The sequence below is a fragment of the Rhinopithecus roxellana genome, chromosome 2, assembly GCF_007565055.1.
Source record: "Rhinopithecus roxellana isolate Shanxi Qingling chromosome 2, ASM756505v1, whole genome shotgun sequence".
Classification (NCBI taxonomy): Eukaryota; Metazoa; Chordata; class Mammalia; order Primates; family Cercopithecidae; genus Rhinopithecus; species Rhinopithecus roxellana.
This window is the reverse complement of record NC_044550.1, coordinates 144223844-144243557: the sequence shown is the minus strand read 5'-3', so window position 1 is coordinate 144243557 and position 19714 is coordinate 144223844. Positions and strand designations below refer to the sequence as shown.

The window sequence follows — 19714 nt, the reverse complement described above, 5'->3', positions numbered from 1 at the left end:
TATGTATCAGAGCTGTGAACTCAAGCCTTGGAATGGCTTGTGTTCGGAGGAGTTATTTTTTGATAGAGAAAAATAAGAATGTAGGAGAATTACCCTGTCATGAATTTTCAGCTAGCCTTTGGGTGGACTGAAAAAGTCTTGGTCACTTGGGAGCCAAGGGTTCCTGCTGCTATCATGTGAGTCCACATGAGGCTGCACCAGTTTCCCTCTGGGACCCACGTTCTAGTCTCCTCCTGTTCACTGGCCTCTCTCTGAAGATAAGAAGACAGTCGAGTTATGTTCCCTGCAGTCCCTTGGAGCAGCACACATACTTTGGGCTCAGGCACTGGGTCCCATGTTTCTTTGTTGTAACTTCAACTGGGAATTCTGTTCTTCTAGGCTGTTCCCCAAAGAGTGGCCTAGGGACGTGCTTGTTTGAAAAGGGAAGACAGGAAAGGAAATCAAAGACAAGAATTAGGAAATTGAATCCAGAGTCCTTAAGCAAGAGCCCAATTTCCAAGAGTAAAAAGGTCTTGGGAACAGAACCATGCAGGCGCGGTCATGGCAGCCAGAGGACGGAAACACCAAATCCCAAGTGGGGCCAAAGAAAACGAAGGGAGTCAGAGAGTCGACTTAAAATGGAAAGAATAAACCTCTCCAAACCCAGGAAGAATGATCGAGGCTATAAATAAAGGAACACAGAGTGAGTGACAGACTCATTCTGTCTGCTCTGACACCATTCACTCATCTAGAGGAGTGTGATGGGGAGGGGAGAGTCAGAAAAATAAAACCCAGAAAATGTTCTCATTCAGTCAGAACTTTTATACGAGAAACACTCCAAAGAGGAAGAAACATTTGAAAGTCCTGAGGCGGGACAGGATGAGGCAGGGGGCACAGGTACAGTCTCTGAGGGAGATCCGTACAGGAGGGATGGCAGGGACACAGTGGATGAAGACGGATGCTGACATGGCAAACAGACAGGTAATGTGATGAGGACGACAAAGCCAAGCAGACGCAGGCGCCTTTCTCTCTGCGGGCAGTGCGTTAGATAAGCTTCTGATTGCTTCTCTTTTATTTTGCTTTTTTGTTTTGTTTGGAATAGAGTCTCACTCTGTCATCCAGGGTGGAGTGCAGTGGCAAGATCTCGCCTCACCTCCACCTCCCAGGTTCAAGTGATTGTCATGCCTCAGCCTCCTGAGTAGCTGGAATTACAGACGTGTGCCACCACACCCAGCTAATTTTTGTACTTTTAGTAGAGACGGAGTTTCTCCACGTTGGCCAGGCTGGTCTCGAATTCCTAGCCTCAAGTGATCTGCCTTCCTCAGCCTCCCAAAGTGCTGGGATTACAGACGTGAGCCACCGAGTCCAGCCTGATGGCTTCTCTAGTGCTTAGCCACCCACCCTGTCTTGCTGAGTCCGCCCCTTTAGGAAAACATTCCAGCTGCGTTTTCAACGGCTACTTTTTCTCTGCACCAAGCACCCTGCCCACTGGAGAACCATCTTCAGGCAGGGCTCATGAGCCTCATGCCCTGAACCCTGAGCTGTCCTGCCCGGGGTGTGACAGGTCATGATAGAATTAAGAGTCACTTTGCCACTGGACAATAGTTCCTGACACGTGGCTCCTACCTCTCTGATGCCTAAATCCTTCTTGCCTCTTCCCTGAAGGAGAGCTCCTAAATGTGAATTTGTTGGAAACGACACCAGAAAACTGCAAGTCTCAATCTTCAACTCAGCAGAATCAAATGTTCCTGTGTGGTCCTAAAACCAGGTGTGTCCCAGCAGGTGAACTAAACAGGGCGCAGCAGGATGAGTTTGCAGGAGTTCTATATATGGCAGCGATGAAGGTATTAGTGCCATTTTTCAAAGAATTGACCCTTCTTTGATTACCAAATCTGTGAAATAGAGATTTAGTTCAGATTGAAAGTATCTGATCCCCTCTCACCCTGGCCCTCAGCACTACACCCCTACATGACCTACCTTTATACAGACCTGGAATGAGGATGGGAACAAGGATGAGAGGGCACGTGTCATCCCTGAGTCCATAAGCAGCATCTGAGCTCCAAAGAATTGAGTTGTCTTTTGAGAGAAGCCTCTTTCCTAACCACATGCCACAAGGTTATAGGGGTGTGGCCCAACCTTGGCTAACCTAGGCTAGGCCGCCTTTGCTCTCCCCCGATGGGTAACAGCTGCCTGCTGGGATGCCAAGGCAAATCTGTTATACTCCACATTGGCCAAGATGGAGAGTATTATCTTGGAACATCCACATTCCTGACCCCATTTTCAAAGCTGTTCTTTGTATTCATTCTCCTGTGTTCTCCATTCATACATTCACCCATTTCAGCACGTGTTCATCCACTGGACTTACGCTGAGCCACTGTGGTTAATGGCTCTGCCATCTAGTCAGCCATACAGGTCAGCAGTGTGGGAGCCCCTGACCCCGCTCCTGTGGGTCCTCCCCACCCACAGTGGTGGTCAGTCCTAAGGAGTCTGCCTCCTTAATACCTAGGTCAGAGTTAAAAACAGGCAATCATATCGACAGTGGGTAATGATGCAAATATCCATCAGCAGGTAAATAGATAAACAAACTGTGGTGTATCGTACAACAGATATCCATACAGCAGTGAAAAGGAACCAGCTGATGATACAGTCGGCCCTCTATATCTGCAGATTTTCTACATTGACACATTCAACCAACTGCAGATGGGAAATATTTGGGAAAAAAATACACAATGAAAAATAATACAAGTTTTTAAAAACAATACAACAATTATTTACATAGTTTTGCATTGTATTAGGTATTATAAGTAATCTAGAGATTATTTAAAGTATACAGGAAGATGTGCATATGTTATATGCAAATACTGTGCCATTTTATATAAGAGGCTTGAGCATCCTTGGAGGTCCTGGAACCAATTCCCTGCAGACACTGAGGGACAAGGGTATACACAGCAACATGGTGAATCTCACAATAATTGTGCTGAGTGAAAGAAGCCAGATCAAAAAAAAAAGGTAGTGTGTGATTGCATTTATGTAAAATTCTATAAATGCAAGGTAAACTAATTTGTAGTGACAGAAGGCAGTTCAGTGATTACCTGGGGAAGGACAGAAGGCAGGGATTATAATGAGGCAGGAAGCATCTTTGAGAGTTACAGATAAACTCATTATGTTGATGGTGGTAGTAGTTTCACAGGTACATATATATATGTCAAAACTTATCAAATTGGATATTTTAAATATATGTAGTTTATTGTGTATCAATTATACTCAATAAGGTTGCTTAAAATAAAAGTTTTAAAATACGCAGTGAGTGCATGCCAAAGATTTATTTAACTCATGAGCCGGCTACCAACACCAGTTCAAAGGAAGCTAAGGAAGGCTGAGAATCTTCTAAACCTGATAACCAAGCCACCAGGAAGCACATGTGCTTTCAAGAATTTGGAAAGGTTTCAAAAAACCTCAAGCCAGGAAGAATCACACACATACACAAACACACACGTACTGCTGCCTAGACACAGCCTAATAAAACGGTTGAGACCAAAGGCATAACACAAATCATAACAGCAGCTAGAGGCAAAGAGAAAATACTAGAATAGATGACTAAGGTGGATACAAAGCTGATTAATGTCCTACTGGCAATGAAATCCTCACTTTTGGGGTTATCTTTTTTTTTTTTTTCTTAGCAGAAAGTTGCAAAAATTACTTGTAACATATTAATGTTCTACAAATTAACAACTACTCTCCCAGAGTCTGAGCCCTAATCACTAACCAGCAAAGTTAGATAAAAATACAACTCCCTAGAGCTGGGCTGTTCACGTCGGTGATGGCCTTGAGCACTTGAAATCTAGCTGGTCTGAATTGAAATGTGCTGTAAAGTGTAAAATACATGCCAGAATTCACAAACATTGTATTAAAAAGACATAAAATGTCTCATAACAGTTTCATATTGATTACACATTGAAATGATAGTGTTTTGGACATACTAGCTTAAATAAAATATTAAAATTAATTTCACTTCCATTTTCCAATTGTTTAATGTGGCTACTAGAAAATTTTAAATTACTCAATGTGGCTTGCATTGTATTTCTGTTGGACAGCACTGCCCTAGTGAAGTAAGTAATCCTTAGGAGGGTCTGTTAAGTATTGCTCTACTGTGACATTGAAAGACACACTGTCCTCCTTTTGTCTTATTTCCAAGTGTTGGTTAATTTTTCTTAACTACTTCTTATACCTGTTCCTCCACCCCGATCTTTAGCTCCCATCTCTCTCCGTGTCCTTGACAATCTGCAACCCAAGTGATTTTTCTGATGGGTAAAAAGACATGACATGTTCCCTGCTGCTCAAGATGGAGCCAAACCCCACGGTGTGACATGGCAGGTCTCACCCCTGCCTGTCCCCATCCCAGGCAGCACAGCTGAGCCAAGCACTTACCCAGCTGCACCAGACTGTGCCTTCACATACTTAGCTAACAAGAATGTCACACAACAGTTCTCATTTGCACTGTGTGCCCTGCCCTTTGATTTTTTTTTCTTTGCTACTCTTTTAACTTTTAAAATGCCGTTTGTGACCACTGGTTGGTCATAGTTTGAATAACACTGATCTTGGTCAAGTTTTCTAAGAAGTTTTTGAGCTGAGCACTCTACCAGCTTAGTAACTGGTGTTTAAAGAAGAAGAAATTCCCCACTCACATCATTTTGGGAAACACTGTAGACAATGTCCTGCTCTCAGAGAAAGCCCCTAAAACCTCAGCTGCTGAAGGCTCTGAGCTGTCCCGCAGTCAACACTAGATAAGCAGAAGACATATTATTGGCTTCGTTATCAGTGAACCTTCAGAGGGCCAGCACTTCTGGGACCCACCAGGTCAGAAAACATGGTTCTAGGGATTCTGAATGATAACATTGTTATCTGGGCACAGGATAACGAAGCTAGATTTTCAGACTTTCATTTACTTAGCCCTGCCCCTGCCTCCTGTGCCTTCCCTGAAAAGTGTTGTGTTCTTACGAACAGCACTTCCATTGCATTCAGTGCAGTAGTAAGTGATGATCCCATGATGGAAATCTCTCCTTCTTTGGTAATATCATCACTGAAGACGTTCTTTATATTGTTAAGTTGCCCTTGGATAAAAAACTGAAATGCAGATTTCTTTTAGATTTCAGTATCTAGAAAATATTGTTTGTCAAAGGATTTGCTTGTAAGAATTTGGTTAACAGGGAAAATTGTATAGTTTATCATGTTTCCCTTTTTGCTACGAAGTTTCAAGTTAAATTAAGCCCTCAATTGCAGTAATTAAATCAGATAGAATCATATAGCATTGCTGGTTTTGTGAATCAGAAATGGTTGAATGTGGTTCCAACTAATATTTTGCCTAATTTGTAGAATTACTTTCTCTTCCTTATATTTGGCTTTAAATTTTACTTTTCTAAATTTAAAATATGATAGGCTGTGTGTGCCTTTTATTGTAAGCCACTTAATTCTTTTGGGAAGGAAATGGGATATAAATTTTGATAAATAAACGGAGTTCAATTGTAATGCCTCATTAACCAATGAGTGTTTAAAATACAGATTTTTTCTCTGACTTCTCTATTATTCAATAGTTGGGAAATGCTATGCATTCTAAAACAGGAGTATTTTGAGGATTTTTTTCCTTCTGTAAAATCCCTAAGCAGCTAAAAGAACACAATGTTAGAAATTTATCTCTGCAGCTAATTAATACTTATTGACCTATCCAAATGACACTTGTGGCCTTCCACATTAATCAGAGAATCATCATGTCATAGAACCACCTCAGCCCTAGAGGTACTTGCTTGCCAAACAAGTTTGGCAACGAATCCCACCAGGAATCCCATTGTGAAGATTAGCAGTAATTGCTAAAAGCATTATAACTAATGGATGCTGTGAAATTTCTTAATATATTTCCCCCAACAAATCCAGTGGCCTAGCGTAATTGTCTCAGCCCCTTCTTACCTAAAGGAAATGTCCTGATTCATCTCTACAGCTTTGAGCTTGCTCTGTCTTCTTCACTGATGTAAGAGAAGGTGTAGAAGTTATTTATTAAGAAAGATAAAACCTGATACCATTTATTAAATTCACTAAGTCAAGGGTTGAAAATAAAGAGGGAAATTTTTTAAAAATAAAAGATAAGGTTTAAATATGTCTACACTGTACAAATTAGAGTGCTTCTTAAAAAAAAAGAGAAGATACGTATCTTAAGTGGTCAAATCTTGGGTCACTTCTAATCATAACATTGTTAATCATTCTCTTGGGCCCCAGAACTGGTAGAGCAGATTATACCACAGAAGTATGCTAACCAGGGCAGGAGGATAGAAATGGCTCTCATCATCCATATAGGGTACTGTCTTTTTGTTGTTGTTGTTGTTGTTGTTGTTGTTGTTGTTTTGAGGTGGAATCTTACTCAGTTGCCCAGGCTGGAGTACAGTGGCACGATCTCAGCTCACTGCAACCTCCGTCTCCTGTGTTCAAGCAGTTCTCCTGCCTCAACCTCCTGAGTATCTGGGATTACAGGCATGCAACACCACGCTCGGCTAATTTTTTGTATTTGTAGTAGAGACGGGGATTCACCATGTTGGCCAGGCTGGTCTTGAACTCCTGACCTGAGGTGATCCACCCAGGTGGATCCTCCCAAAGTGCTGGGATTACAGGCATGAACCACTGCACCCAGCCCCATTTTTTTTAAACCTTTATCATTATAATTTAACCAAATTTCTTCCTGTGTATCTTACAGTGATCTGTAAAGTTGGCTTTCTTCATCTCCAAGGCCACATCTTCCTCATTCCTAACTTGAGATGTCAAGCCATGGAATTCCTTTTCTCCCTCTTTGTTCCTCTATTGATCCCATCTAGCTTTCTGGGGATTTATTGGACACTCATGTATTAAGTCCCTAGCATGTGTCTGCCACTATGCTTGGCACCAAGGATGTAGCCATGAATGAGAACACCATGGTTCTTGCCCTCATGGGATGTACTAAGAGGAAGAGACAGGTAATAACATGGGCCCATGAGTCCCATGAAGAACTTTCTAACATGACTGTCAAGCCCTATGCCAGTATTATGTGACATCCCTGTCCTTAGGACTTACTGCAGGTCCCACCTGTTCTGTTAGTCTTTCTATCACCATTCATGTCCTTCAGCACAGGCTAGGTTAGAGTGTAATAACAACCAAAAATCTCAGTGGCTTATAACAACTCTTCCTGCTAAATGTCCATGGTAGGTTGGCTGAAGACATAGCTTCCTGGGTCATTGTCCTCATTCTCTGTCTAAAGCTGATGATACAGTCACTATCTAGACTAGAGTATTGGCAACAATGGTGGCAGAAGGAAAAGATGCGCTGACTCTGAACATTTCTGCTGGAAATGATGCTTAGTACTTTTGCTCACATTTCACTGGCCAAAGCAAGATGTGTAACTGCGCCTCACTTCAAGGAGTGGGGAAATATACGCCACCCCTACAAATGGGAGTGAATCTTCACAGCACACCGTGCCCTGTGCTGTCTTTCACCTCTGCAGTCATGCATATCTTCATGGTACTAGATCTCTTCAACCTCGGGTTGTCACTAATGTCACAGATGTGTATGTCTCCCTGGTTAGACTATGAATTCCTTGACAGCCAGCGCAATGTCTTACACTTCCTTGTGTGTGGTTCAACGTGAGTGTTATACTTATATTAGATGCTTAAAAATACTTTTGATTATCTGAAGGGGAGAATAGTCAGAACTGTGCATGTTTTGAAACAATGTTTTCTAGTTTACTGAAAGTCTCTGCATATTATCTCCATTAGTCCTTTCAGGACTATAGCGTGTAGCATCGTGTCCCTTTTACAGATGAGGAAAGTGAGACCTAGAACTTCTACATGACTTGCTCAGTTTTATACAAAAATGTGGCTGAACTGTGTCCGAAACCATGAATTCTAAATTAATGAGTCAGCGTTTCCTACTCCTTTTAGCTGTTAATGCTGACACTGCAGTTATCTGGTGTGGAGGCCCACATGAGGGAAGGTAGAGGAAACTTCAGAAAAGGAGTTGAGGCCAGGTACAGTGGTTCATGCCTGTAATCCCAGCACTTTGGGAGGCCGAGGCGGGCGGATCACTTGAGGCCAGGAGTTCGAGACCAGCCTGGCCAACGTGGCGAAACCCCGTCTCTATTAAAAATACAAAAAGTAGCCTGGTGTGGTGACCTGCGCCTGTAATCCCAGCTACTCAGGAGGCTGAGGCAGGAGAATCCCTTGAACCTGGGAGGCAGAGGCTGCAATGTGCCAAGATGGCACCAATATACTCCAGCCTGGGCAACAGAGCTAGACTCTGTCTTGAAAAAAAAAGAAAAAAAAAAAAAAAGAAAGGAAAAGAAAAGGAGTTGAGAGTGCCTGAGCAGAATGGGGGTTTATCTCTTGGTACTTGGGGCCCAGCAGAGCTGGGGTGTACTACATAGCAAGCAATAACTGCCAGCTTGTACTTAGCAGGTCAGTGTATTTGTTTGCTGTAGCTACAAATTACCACAGATTTACTGACTTAAAATAACAGAAATTTATTCTTTCACAGTCTGGAAGCCCAGAAGTTCAATATCAGTCTTCTGTTGTTTTCCTCTGTGAGAGACAGGGTTTTGCTTTGTCACCCATGCTGGAGAACAGTGGCGCAATCATAGCTCACTGCAGCCTTGACCTCCTGGGCTCAAGGGATCCTCCCTCCTCAGCCTTCTCAGTAGCTGGGACTACAGATGCGCACCACCATGTTTGGGTAATGTTTTTTATTTTAAAAAATGTTTTGTAGAGATAGGATTTCGCCATGTTGCCCAGGCTGGTCTTGAACCCCTAGGTTCAAGCGATCCTCCCATCTTGGCTTCCCAAAGTGCTGGGATTTTAGGCTTGAGCCACCGTGCCAGGCCTCCACATCAGTTTTCCTGGGCTGAAATCAAGGTGTAGCAGAGCTGCACTCCCTCTGGAGGCTCTAGGGAAGAATCTGTTCTGTGTCTCCTCCAGCTTGTGGTGGTTGCCAGCATTCTTTAGCTGTGGCTACATCACTTTCTCCTCTGCCAAATATGTAATCTTGCTGCCTCTCTCTTAGAAGGACACTTAAGACTGGATTTAGGACCCACTCAGGTAATCCAGGATAATATCCTCATGTCAAAATCCTTAGCTTAATCACATCTGTGAAGACCCCCTCACCCCGCACCCCCCCCCTTTTTTTTTTTTTTTTTTTTTTTGAGACAGAGTCTCACTCTGTTGCCCAGGCTAGAGGGCAGTGGTGCAGTCTTGGCTCACTACAGCCTTCACCTCTTGGGTTCAAGTAGCAATCCTCCCGCCTCAGACTCCTGAGTAGCTGGGACTACAGGCAAGAGCCACCATACCCAGTTAATTTTTGTATTTTTAGTAGAGACAGGGTTTCACCATGTTGGCCAGGCTGGTCTTGAACTCCCTACCTCAGTTTGTCTGCCCACCTGGGCCTCCCAGAGTGCCGGGATTACAGGTATGAGCCACTACCATGCCCAGCCATTAAAAATATATATATATACACATATATATACACATACATATATATATATACACATACATATATATATACATATACATATATATATATATATGGCTGGGTGCAGTGGCTCACACTTGTAATCCCAGCACTTTGGGAGGCTGACGTGGGTAGATCACCAGAGGTGGGGAATTCAAGACCAGCCTGGCTAACATGGTGAAACCTCGGCTCTCTACTAAACATACAAAATTAGCTGGGCGTGGTGACATGCACCTGTAATCCCAGCTACTTGCGAGGCTGAGGCAGGAGAATCACTTGAATCCAGGAGGCAGAGGTTGCAGTGAGCTGGGATCATGCCACTGCACTCCAGCCTGGGTGAGAGTGAGACTTGGTCTCCAAAAAAAAAAAAAAAAAAAAAAAAGTATGTGTGTGTGTGTATATATAATCTATATAAGGTAACATTTGCAGGTTCCAGGGATTAGGACCTGATTTCTTTGGGATATTTTTTCAGCCTTCTACAGTCAGGGCAGTGGGAGCCTCTTCTGCTACCCAGCTTGCTCCTCCATCTTCCTCACCCAGCTATCTCTCCTCTAGGTGGTACCAATTATATGGCATCTTAAATGAAAGGGCCTTTGGAGTCAGGCACACTGGTTGGCTTCCTGATCTGCCTCTGTTAGCTGGGTGACCCTGAGCCAGTTACACACTGTACCCCAGGGCCCTCTTGTGTAGAGATGGAAGCTTTGGAACCTTCATGCAGCTTGGTTATAAGATATTAAATGGCAGAGGGCTTGGCACGGGCCCCTGTCCCCTGGTGGGCACTCAGGAGAGAATGCTGTCCCTCCCTCTGCGCTGCCTCTCGCTCCGCCCTCCCTCATCTGCACTGGCAGCAGCGGGCACAGTGGGCTGGAGGCAGAGGATGCTGCTTGTTGAGATTCCTGGAGCACTTCCTCCTGTTTTTTTTTCTCAGTGAAGTTAACAACAGACAACGTTTATTAAATAATTAATCATTCTTTCCTAGAAGGATTATTTCATCTCATGTGTCAGCAGTTTATTGCCAGAGAATGATGTCTTCCCCCAAAATGATGTATAACATGGTTTGGTACCTAAATTTTTAGACACTTGAATGTTTTTTCTCTCTTCCACTTAAACTTGAAGGTGGTGAAATGTAGTGCATATTCATTCACACTCTGTTCATTTCAGGAGACACCCACAAGCAGGGTGGGGTGACTGGGGCCCACTTCGACCTCATATTTTCTTTTTTCTACAGGACTATATAGAATATTTACTAAATACTAGGTATTTAGTAATAAATGCTATAAGCCTTCCTAGGTAATAAGCCTGTTAAGAAAAGTAAGCAGTTGTATAATTGGCAAGGAAATTAATACAAAGATCTAAACCAAGAAATATCAAGCCTTTTTTTCTTGGAATTTTTTTCGTTTCACGTATATTCCTTCTCTGCCTTCGGAATCTAAAATTCTGGCCCACTTTGTTTATAGAGTAGTCCCTTTAGACGTCTTTTTCTTTTTCTTTTTCTTCTTTGGAGACAGGGTCTTAACCCAGGCTGGAGTACAGTGGCAAGATCACAGCTCACTGCAGCCTGGATCTCCCGGGCTTCAGTAATCTTCCCACCTCAGCCTCCAGAGTAGCTGGGATTACAGGCATGTGCCACTTCACCCAGCTAATTAAAAAAAGAAAATCATATTGATGGGGTCTTGGTGTGTTGCCCAGACTAGTCTCAAACTCCTGGCCTCAAGTGACCCTCCTACCTCAGCATCCCAAAGTGCTGGGATTACAGGTGTGGGCCACTGTGCCCAGCCCATTTTAGTCCTAGGGCTAGGATTACTTGCCATTACCACACACTGTTGATTATTATAGCTATATATGCAGCTTTAAAATTGGCTACACTGATTCCTTCTACTTTATTCTTCTGTTTATAGGCAGGTACCTGTAATCCCAGCTACTCAGGAGTCTGAGTCAGGAGAATCACTTGAACCCGGGAAGTGAAGGTTGCAGTGAGCCGAGATCGTGCCACTGCGCTCCAGCCTGGGTGACAGAGCAAGACTCTGTCTCAAAGAAAAAAAAAAAAAAAAAGAAAGGTGGTGTGGGGACAAATCAAGGTAACACATGTACAAGAAATAAATATTATTGATCCTTTAATAGTTCATAAGCATGGTGATTGACCTTTCATGTGCATGTCCGAAGTGTGCCTTCCACAAACCTTGTTACAAAGTTGACACACAACCATTGATGTGAAAGAAAAAAGATGAAAATAAGAGGTCCTTGGTGGCAAAAATAATAAAATGGCTCTTTGGTGGTTAAAAGGACCAATTTGGTCCAATCTCAACTCTTTAAATAAAAAGGAATTTTGCTTGAGGTAAGTAATTTAGCTCCTTTGTGGAAAGTTCTTTGACTTCTAAGATGATTCAGACTTTGGAATTACTGATTTAGTCTTCTGACTGTATCAGGAGTCTTTAAATATACATTTTCCATTCAATTAATAAGTCATGAGTCCTGTTAATTTATCATCAGTGCAATCAGAAGCCATCAAAGTAGATGCTGAGTTGCCAGCCTTTACTTCTGGTTAATCCTGACACATCTCACATGTCATGGATTTCTGAAATTCTGAAACTGAGATTGCTTATGGTTCAGATTGGTCACTGGATTGTTGTGTTCCTAAAGAAAAATTATACGGCTCACTTCAGTGATGCAGTTTCCCCTCTTTTCCTCAAAAAATTTTGTACATGAGTGAAGAAAGCAGAATCTGTGGTCCAGTAAAGCAGTGATGCTCAAATTCAAGTGCATGTCAGAATCCACTGTGGGTCTTTTTCAAACAAAGCTGGCTCTGCCCCAGCCTCAGTGGTTCTGATTAATTCAGTAGGTGTAGGGTGGAGCCTGAGAATTTGCATTTCTACTGAGTTCCCAAGTGACACTAATTCTATCTGTGGACCATACTTTAAAAATCAGCTGGGTGTGGTGGCTCACCCTGTAATGCCAGCACTTTGGAAGAGTGACGTGGGAGGATTGCTTGAGGCCAGGATTTTGAGACCAGCCTGGGCAGCATAGCAAGACCCCATCTCTAAAAAAAAAAAAATAGCCAGGCACGGTGTACCTGTAGACCTAACTACTCAGAAGGCTGAAAATATAGAGCCCCTTTCAAGACCCTAGGAGGAGGGCTAGCAGTTAGATCACATGGTTTTTGTAAAATAGTTTTGCAAAAGGAAGATATTTTTGTATTCTTTAAAAAAAAAAAAAAAAAAAGGCCCCAGAAATTGTCTAAACTTTAGGTCCTACAAAACCTAGATCAGCTCCCTGGTAATTGATCAATATAATTAACTAATATATATGAAAGGAATACAGACTGTACACAAGAGAAGTTTTTTGTAGGCTAAGCAGTCCCTAAGTCCCAGGCATGAGGGTACATGGGGACTTCATCTCAGAGAACAGGAGCCCCATGTGTGAACTTTGTGTGGAACTTTAATTGAGTGAGCTCAATGGAGCATTTAGGCAGATGAAAATTCAAGTTGATCTTCACTCACCTGCTAAATGATCAGTTTGCTGTGTGTGATGTATCAATTTATTTGTGACAAGAGCAGACGATGTGGAGAATGAGACAGGTACAGATTTTGGCTTCACCTCTTATAAATTGAGTTCACTCATTCCCGCTGAGCCTATTTTGTTTACAAAAAGGGGGTTGGTAATAATAATAGCTAATTTAATAGGGCTAATGGGGTGCTATAGTGACATGGTAGATATGACAAACGCTCTGAAGATAGAAAATGCTGCTCAGATGTTAGTAGCTATACAAAGCTAACAAATAGTATACTCATCGTTTATATTAATAGAATGACTAAAAGGCCATTCTGCTAGAGAAGAAGTCAGTAGACTTTTTCTGCAAAAGACCAGACAGTAAATAGGCTTTTTAGGTCATGCTGTCTCTGCCATGTTAGGCAGGAGCACCCACAGACAAGATATAAATGAATGTGCATGGCTGTGTTCCAATAAAGCTTTTATTTATCAAAACAGGTACAGAATGGTGATACACTAAAACTGATCTAAAAGGACACTGTTGGCTGGGCGTGGTGGCTCATGCCTGTAATCCCAGCACTTTGGGAGGCTGAGGCAGGCAGATCAGTTGAGGTCAGGAGTTCGAGACCAGCCTGACCAACACAGTGAAACCCCATCTCTACTAAAAATACAAAAAATTAGCCAGGCGTGGTGGCACACACCCATAATCCCAGCTACTTGGGAGGCTGAGACAGGTGAATCGCTTGAACCATGGAGGCGGAGGTTTCAGTGAGTGGAGATCGCACCACTACACTCCATCCTGGGTGACAGAGCAAGACTCTGTCTCAAAAATAAAATGAAATAATAAAAGGACACTACCCCTTCAAATTAGGAACTTCCAATTGAATGTGAAGATAAAACAAATAACAGCAACCATATATGATGTTTTTATTTAAACTCAACACTGAAGGATCAAAATTATATCAGCCTCTGTTTCTGTGGCCTTCTAAATGTAGCTGATATCTCTTTAGGGGATGAGGGCACATAGGTGGGATAGGAAAAGCAAACTGAGGAGGAGGAGGGAGGCAAGATTCAGAACAGTTGAGGGTGAAAATAGCAGCTTGTTTGTTTTTATGCTTCTTGGCACTGGAAGTAGTGATCATCGGGTAAGCTCCTGCTTAAACCGTCCTCTGGGATTTAGCCTCGACAGTAAGCTCCTGAGCATGGAGTTTTGTGACCACCAAGAAAGTAAAGCGGTTCTATTTTGTAATCTCCTAATGAATGTTTAAGACAACTGATGGTGTCCAGGTCTGTCAACATGGAAAACTGAGATAAACCCATCAAGAGACAGTTGCCCATCCATCTTAAAAGGGAAGTTAATCATGAACCATGAATAAAGCCGCTATAATCATTCACATACAGGTTTTTGTGTGAATAGAAGTGTTCACTCGTCTTGGGTAAATACGTAAGAGTGGGATCACTGGGTTGTAGGGTGACAGCACGCTTAAGTTTATGAGAAACTGCCAGCCCACTTTGTGAGGAGCTATGCCATTTTGCATTCCCAACAGCAAAGTAAGAAAGTTCCGGTTGCTCCGCATCCTCACCAGCAGTTGGCATTGCCAGGATTTTTTGGTTTGTTTGTTTGAGGGTGGTGGTGGTGGTGATTTTAGCATTCTAAAATGTGTGAAGTGGTAACTCACTGTGGTTTTAATCTGCATTTTCCAAACCGATGTTGAGCATGTTTCATGTGCTTGTGAAAAACATTTGTCTTTGGTGACGTATCTGTTCAAATGTTATTGCCCATTTTAAAAACTGTGTTGTTTGTTTTCTTATTATTGGCTTTATTCATAGTTGCCAAAACTGGAAACAGTAAAATACCTGTCAACTAGTAGAACGATACACAAACTCTTGTGCATCCATGCAAAAGAATTCTCAGCAATAAAAAGGAATGAACTGTTGATACACTCAACAATTATGCTAAGTGAAGGAAGCAAGGTTCAGAAAGCTAGGTATTACAGGACCCCCTTTATATGACATTCTGGAAAAGGCTAAACTGCAGGGACAGAAATCAGATCATTGGTGGGCTGGCAGTGAGGAAAAATTATTATTTATTTTTAAAGAACTTCTCTTGGCTTCACTCCCTAGCCCCTACTGTCTTACTCTCCTAACCCCACCTTCCCAGCCATGGGTTTAGTATCAGTTTCAGCTTGAGTTTCTGATGCAGAAACACAAACATGATTTTCTCGAATTATAATCATGGAACTTGCCAGACAGCCAGCTTTGTCCTTGGCCCTCCGTGACTCTGTGTCCCTATATGTGCAGTATCCCGGTCCTTCCTTGCAATTCCGCCTTCCGGGGAGAGCAAGCCAGGGAGTTGAGTGGGGAGATGGTTGAACATTTTAAGAATTGAAAGGACCGAACATGGTGGCTCACACCTGTAATCCCAGCGCTTTGGGAGACCAAAGTGGACGGATCACTTGAGGTCAGGAGTTGGAGACCAGCCTGACCAACATGGTGAAACCCATCCCTATTAAAAATACAAAAATTAGCTAGACATGGTGGCACATGCCTGTAATCCCAGCTACTCGGGAGGCTGAGGTGGGAGCATTGCTTGAACCCGGGAGGCAGAGGTTGCAGTGATCCAAGATTTCATTATTGCACTCCAGCCTGGGTGACAGAGTGAGACCCTGTCTCAAAAAAAAAAAAAAAAAAAAAAAAAAGAATTGAATGTTATGCTGGTTCCCTTAGGATTTTGAAGCACGGAGGATAACAATTTATGCTCACCCTTGCTACCCCCTGCGGCAGTTAGGAAGAAGAGATGTGGTGGGTGATGGGTGGTGGGTGGTGGGAAGATAAGTCAAATCTCTTTATAGTACAGCAAAGGCCAGGGAATGGCCCACAGTCTTTGGAGTAGTGAGAGGTTTTTTTCTGCTGAATATTACATGAAGAGAATGAGCTATGCTGCCTGTCTAGGGCTTGGGAATCTCTTCTACTTAACCAAGATTCTTGTTATACACATTTATTATAAATAGCCTTTGCATTTTACAGGGCAGAACAGGAAGACTCCAGGCCATTGAGCAGGTGAATTTCTTTTCCTTTTTTTCAAAATTTTTGTTAGAGTTGAGTTAAAGAGATACTGTGGCAACCCTGGAGGTCTTTTAGATAAAGGGTACATCCTTATGTGAGTGCAAGCTGAGCTTCTGCTGTGACTGATAAGTCTTGTGGGGCAGTGGGGGCTTTCTTTTACAAATACACGTTACAGATTCCTCCAGGAGCAACACACAGTGCTTTTTTTTTTCTTTCTTTCTTTTTATTGAGATGGAGTCTCACTCTGTCACCAGGCTGGAGTGCAGTGGCGCAATCTCAGCTCACTCCAACCTCTGCCTTCCGGGTTCAAGCAGTTCTCCTGCCTCAGCCTCCTAAGTAGCTGAGATTACTCAGTGCCACCACGCCCAGCTAATTTTTGTATTTTTAATAGAGATGGGATTTTGTTATGTTGGCCAGGATGGTCTCCGTCTCTTGACCTCCTGATCCGCCTGCCTCAGCCTCCTAAAGTGCTGGGATTACAGGCGTGAGCCACTGCACCTGGCCTACAGAGTGCTTTAAAATAAGTTGGGAATATTACCGTTAGTCCAGAACTCCCTGACTTTCTTTTCTTTTTTTTCTTTCTTTCTTTCTTTTTTTTTTTTTTTTTTTTTTTTTTTTTTGAGATGGAGTCTTGCTCTGTCACCCAGGCTGGAGTGCAGTGGTCCAATCTCGGCTCACTGCAAGCTCTGCCTCCTGGGTTCGTGTCATTCTCCTGCCTCAGCCTCCCAAGTAGCTGGGACTACAGGTGCCCACCACCACTGCCCAGCTAATTTTTTGTATTTTTAGTAGAGGTGGGGTTTCACTGTGTTAGCTGGGATGGTCTCGATCTCCTGACCTCGTAATCCACCCGCCTTGGCCTCCCAAAGTGCTGGGATAAACAGGCATGAGCCACTATGCCTGGCCTTTTTTTTTCTTTTTTCTTTTTTCTTTTTTTTTTTTTTTGAGACAGAGTCTCCCTCTGTCACCCAGGCTGGAGTACAGTGGTGTGATCTTGGCTCACTGCAACCTCTGCCTCTCAGGTTCAAGTGAATTCTCATGCCTCAGCCTTCCGAGTAGCTGGGATTACTGGCGTGCACCACCATGCCCAGCTAATCTTTGCATTTTTCATAGAAACGGGGTTTCATCCTGTTGGCCAGGCTGGCCTCGAACTCCTGACCTCAAATGATCTGTCCACCTCAGACTCCCAAAGTGCTGGGATTACAGGTGTGAGCCACTGCACCTGGCCTCCCTGGCTTTCACTGTCCAAGCTCTTTGAAGATCTTTTTTGCTGCTCATTTGTCCCTGTGATCATGGTTTGGATGATTCACGTCTGGATTCTTGCTATTCAAAGTGGAGCCTCTGAATAAGAACTTGGGCATCACCTGGGGTGTAGTTTTTAGGATGACAGGGCCTTACCCAGACCCACTGAATCAGAACCTGCATTTAACAAGTCCTCAGACAATACATTTGCACACTGAAGTTTGAAAGGCATTGATCTACCTCAAGGTCCTGCCAAAACATCCCGCCTGCTCTGTTGATAACCTTGTTGTGATGTTATGCCAAAACATCCCGCCTGCTCTGTTGATAACCTTGTTGTGATGTTATGCCAAAACATCCCGCCTGCTCTGTTGATAACCTTGTTGTGATGTTACCGTCAGAAATGTACCCGTGGTGAATGCTTCTGCTGTCCACATAGGTGTGAGTATAGATGCATGCCACTTTGCCCCGAATGCACTTCATTTATTAAGTGCTCAGTGCTGAACTGGGCACAGAAGATACAGAAACAAGTAAAGTATGGTTGCTGCCTTCAAGGAGCTCAGAGTGCAGAGCGGGACACAGGAAGAGCTGCAGCACGCCATTCTCCAGTGTCTTTATCTGTCATCTGACTTTCTCCACTGACACAAAGTACCAGTCCCCTTCTCTAGAAACAGCTTTGAATCCTCAATGTACAGCCCACCAAACACCTGTCTCCAAATCATTTCGGTCAGAAGGGACAGTACTTATGTGAAAAAAGCGGGGAGTCTGAGACCTACTGAGTCACACCCTCTAGGTGAGACTGTGGCGTTGTCTTTTTTTTTTTTTTTTTTTTTTTTTTTGAGATGGAGTCTCACTCTGTTGTCCAGGCTGGAGTGCAGTGGTGCGATCTCGGCTCACTGCAACTTCTGCCACCTGGGTTCAAGCGATTCTCCTGCCTCAGCCTCCTGAGTAGCTGGGATTGCAGGTGCCTGCCACTGTGCCTGGCTAATTTTTGTAGTTTTAGTAGAGACGGGGTTTCACCATCTTAACCAGGCTAGTCTTGGACTCCTGACCTCGTGATCCACCCGGCTCGGCCTCCCAAAGTTCTGGGATTACAGGCGTGAGCCACGGCGCCCGGCCAAAACGGTGGCACTGTTATTTTAAGTGTTAGGATGCACGTTATAGTTTGAGACCACTAACTTGGGTGCTGCTTTGATATTCTCTGATTATGCAAGTGTCATACAAATGGATGTTAAAATAGTCTCAAATGGCCGGGCGCGGTGGCTCAAGCCTGTAATCCCAGCACTTTGGGAGGCCGAGACGGGCGGATCACGAGGTCAGGAGATCGAGACCATCCTGGCTAACACGGTGAAACCCCGTCTCTACTAAAAAATACAAAAACTAGCCGGGCGAAGTGGCGGGCGCCTGTAGTCCCAGCTACTCGGGAGGCTGAGGCAGGAGAATGGCGTAAACTCGGGAGGCGGAGCTTGCAGTGAGCTGAGATCTGGCCACTGCACTCCAGTCCGGGCGACAGAGCGAGACTCCGCCTCAAAAAAAAAAAAAAAAAATAGTCTCAAATATTTAAGGAATCCTTCAGGGATTCCCTTATCCTCAAATCAGGAGATTTTGAAGCAGCTTCCAAGTTCAGAGCTGCTTTTATCTTTGGCTGAGGCAATATAAGGATCTTTGTGGATGTTACTTGAAGATAGTTCAAATTCATGTCTGTAGATTTTAGTAGCATGTTCTCTAGGAGCAAATGACAGTGCTTTGTTCTATAATGAGTTAACAGCATGAACAGTGTCATGACAATCCTGTGACTTTCTTGTTTAATGTTTGTACTTATCTAATCAAACAAATTGAAATTGGATTATGGCTGTTGCACGTTATATCAGTTATTATCCAGTTTAAATGCAGGTCTGAAGGAAGTAAAATTGATTTTTCTATGCTACTTGGAGACATCATAGATTATTGGTATGCTGGTTGAATTTTCAATTAGGTTTCTATGAGAGAAAGATGAGTGGTTAGGTTTGTTGGATTTTTTTTCTTTCTGTATTTTCTAAATAAACTGTGATATTTCATTCTAATTAGGAAGTCAGATGCCTTTTAAAAGTTGGGTGATCAGTTTCCATATTTTTATTTAAAGCATATCTAGCTTTTTAAAGTGTATCATAATTCTGATGAAGATTTTTATTTTTAGAAAGAAAAAATAGAAAACAATAGAACATCTTCATAATAGTTACTACAGTAACAGCTACCATGTTTATCAGGGAATGAGCTGTAGTATGTACCAGAATTTCACACATAATTGAACATATCTTTCTATGAACCAGACCTGTTTTTAAAAAACTGCCTTTATTCCGTAAACACTGTTTGTGTGCCTGATCTGTGCAAGCCCCATGCCCATTTAGTAGGGATTCAGAGTTTATCTAACATAGATATCCTTCACAAAAACAGA

At 43.0% G+C, this 19714-nt stretch overlaps 1 protein-coding gene and 1 non-coding gene across 15 annotated transcripts in view; both read left to right on the top strand.

The window, feature by feature from the left end:
- Window positions 1–19714, top strand: part of APBB2 (amyloid beta precursor protein binding family B member 2) — a 427787-nt gene that overhangs the window by 357213 nt on the left and 50860 nt on the right. The window lies entirely within an intron of this gene.
- LOC115896292 lies at window positions 11602–11703 on the top strand. The gene has a single exon (XR_004056192.1). It is a non-coding gene; the product is annotated as a small nucleolar RNA U13 (small nucleolar RNA).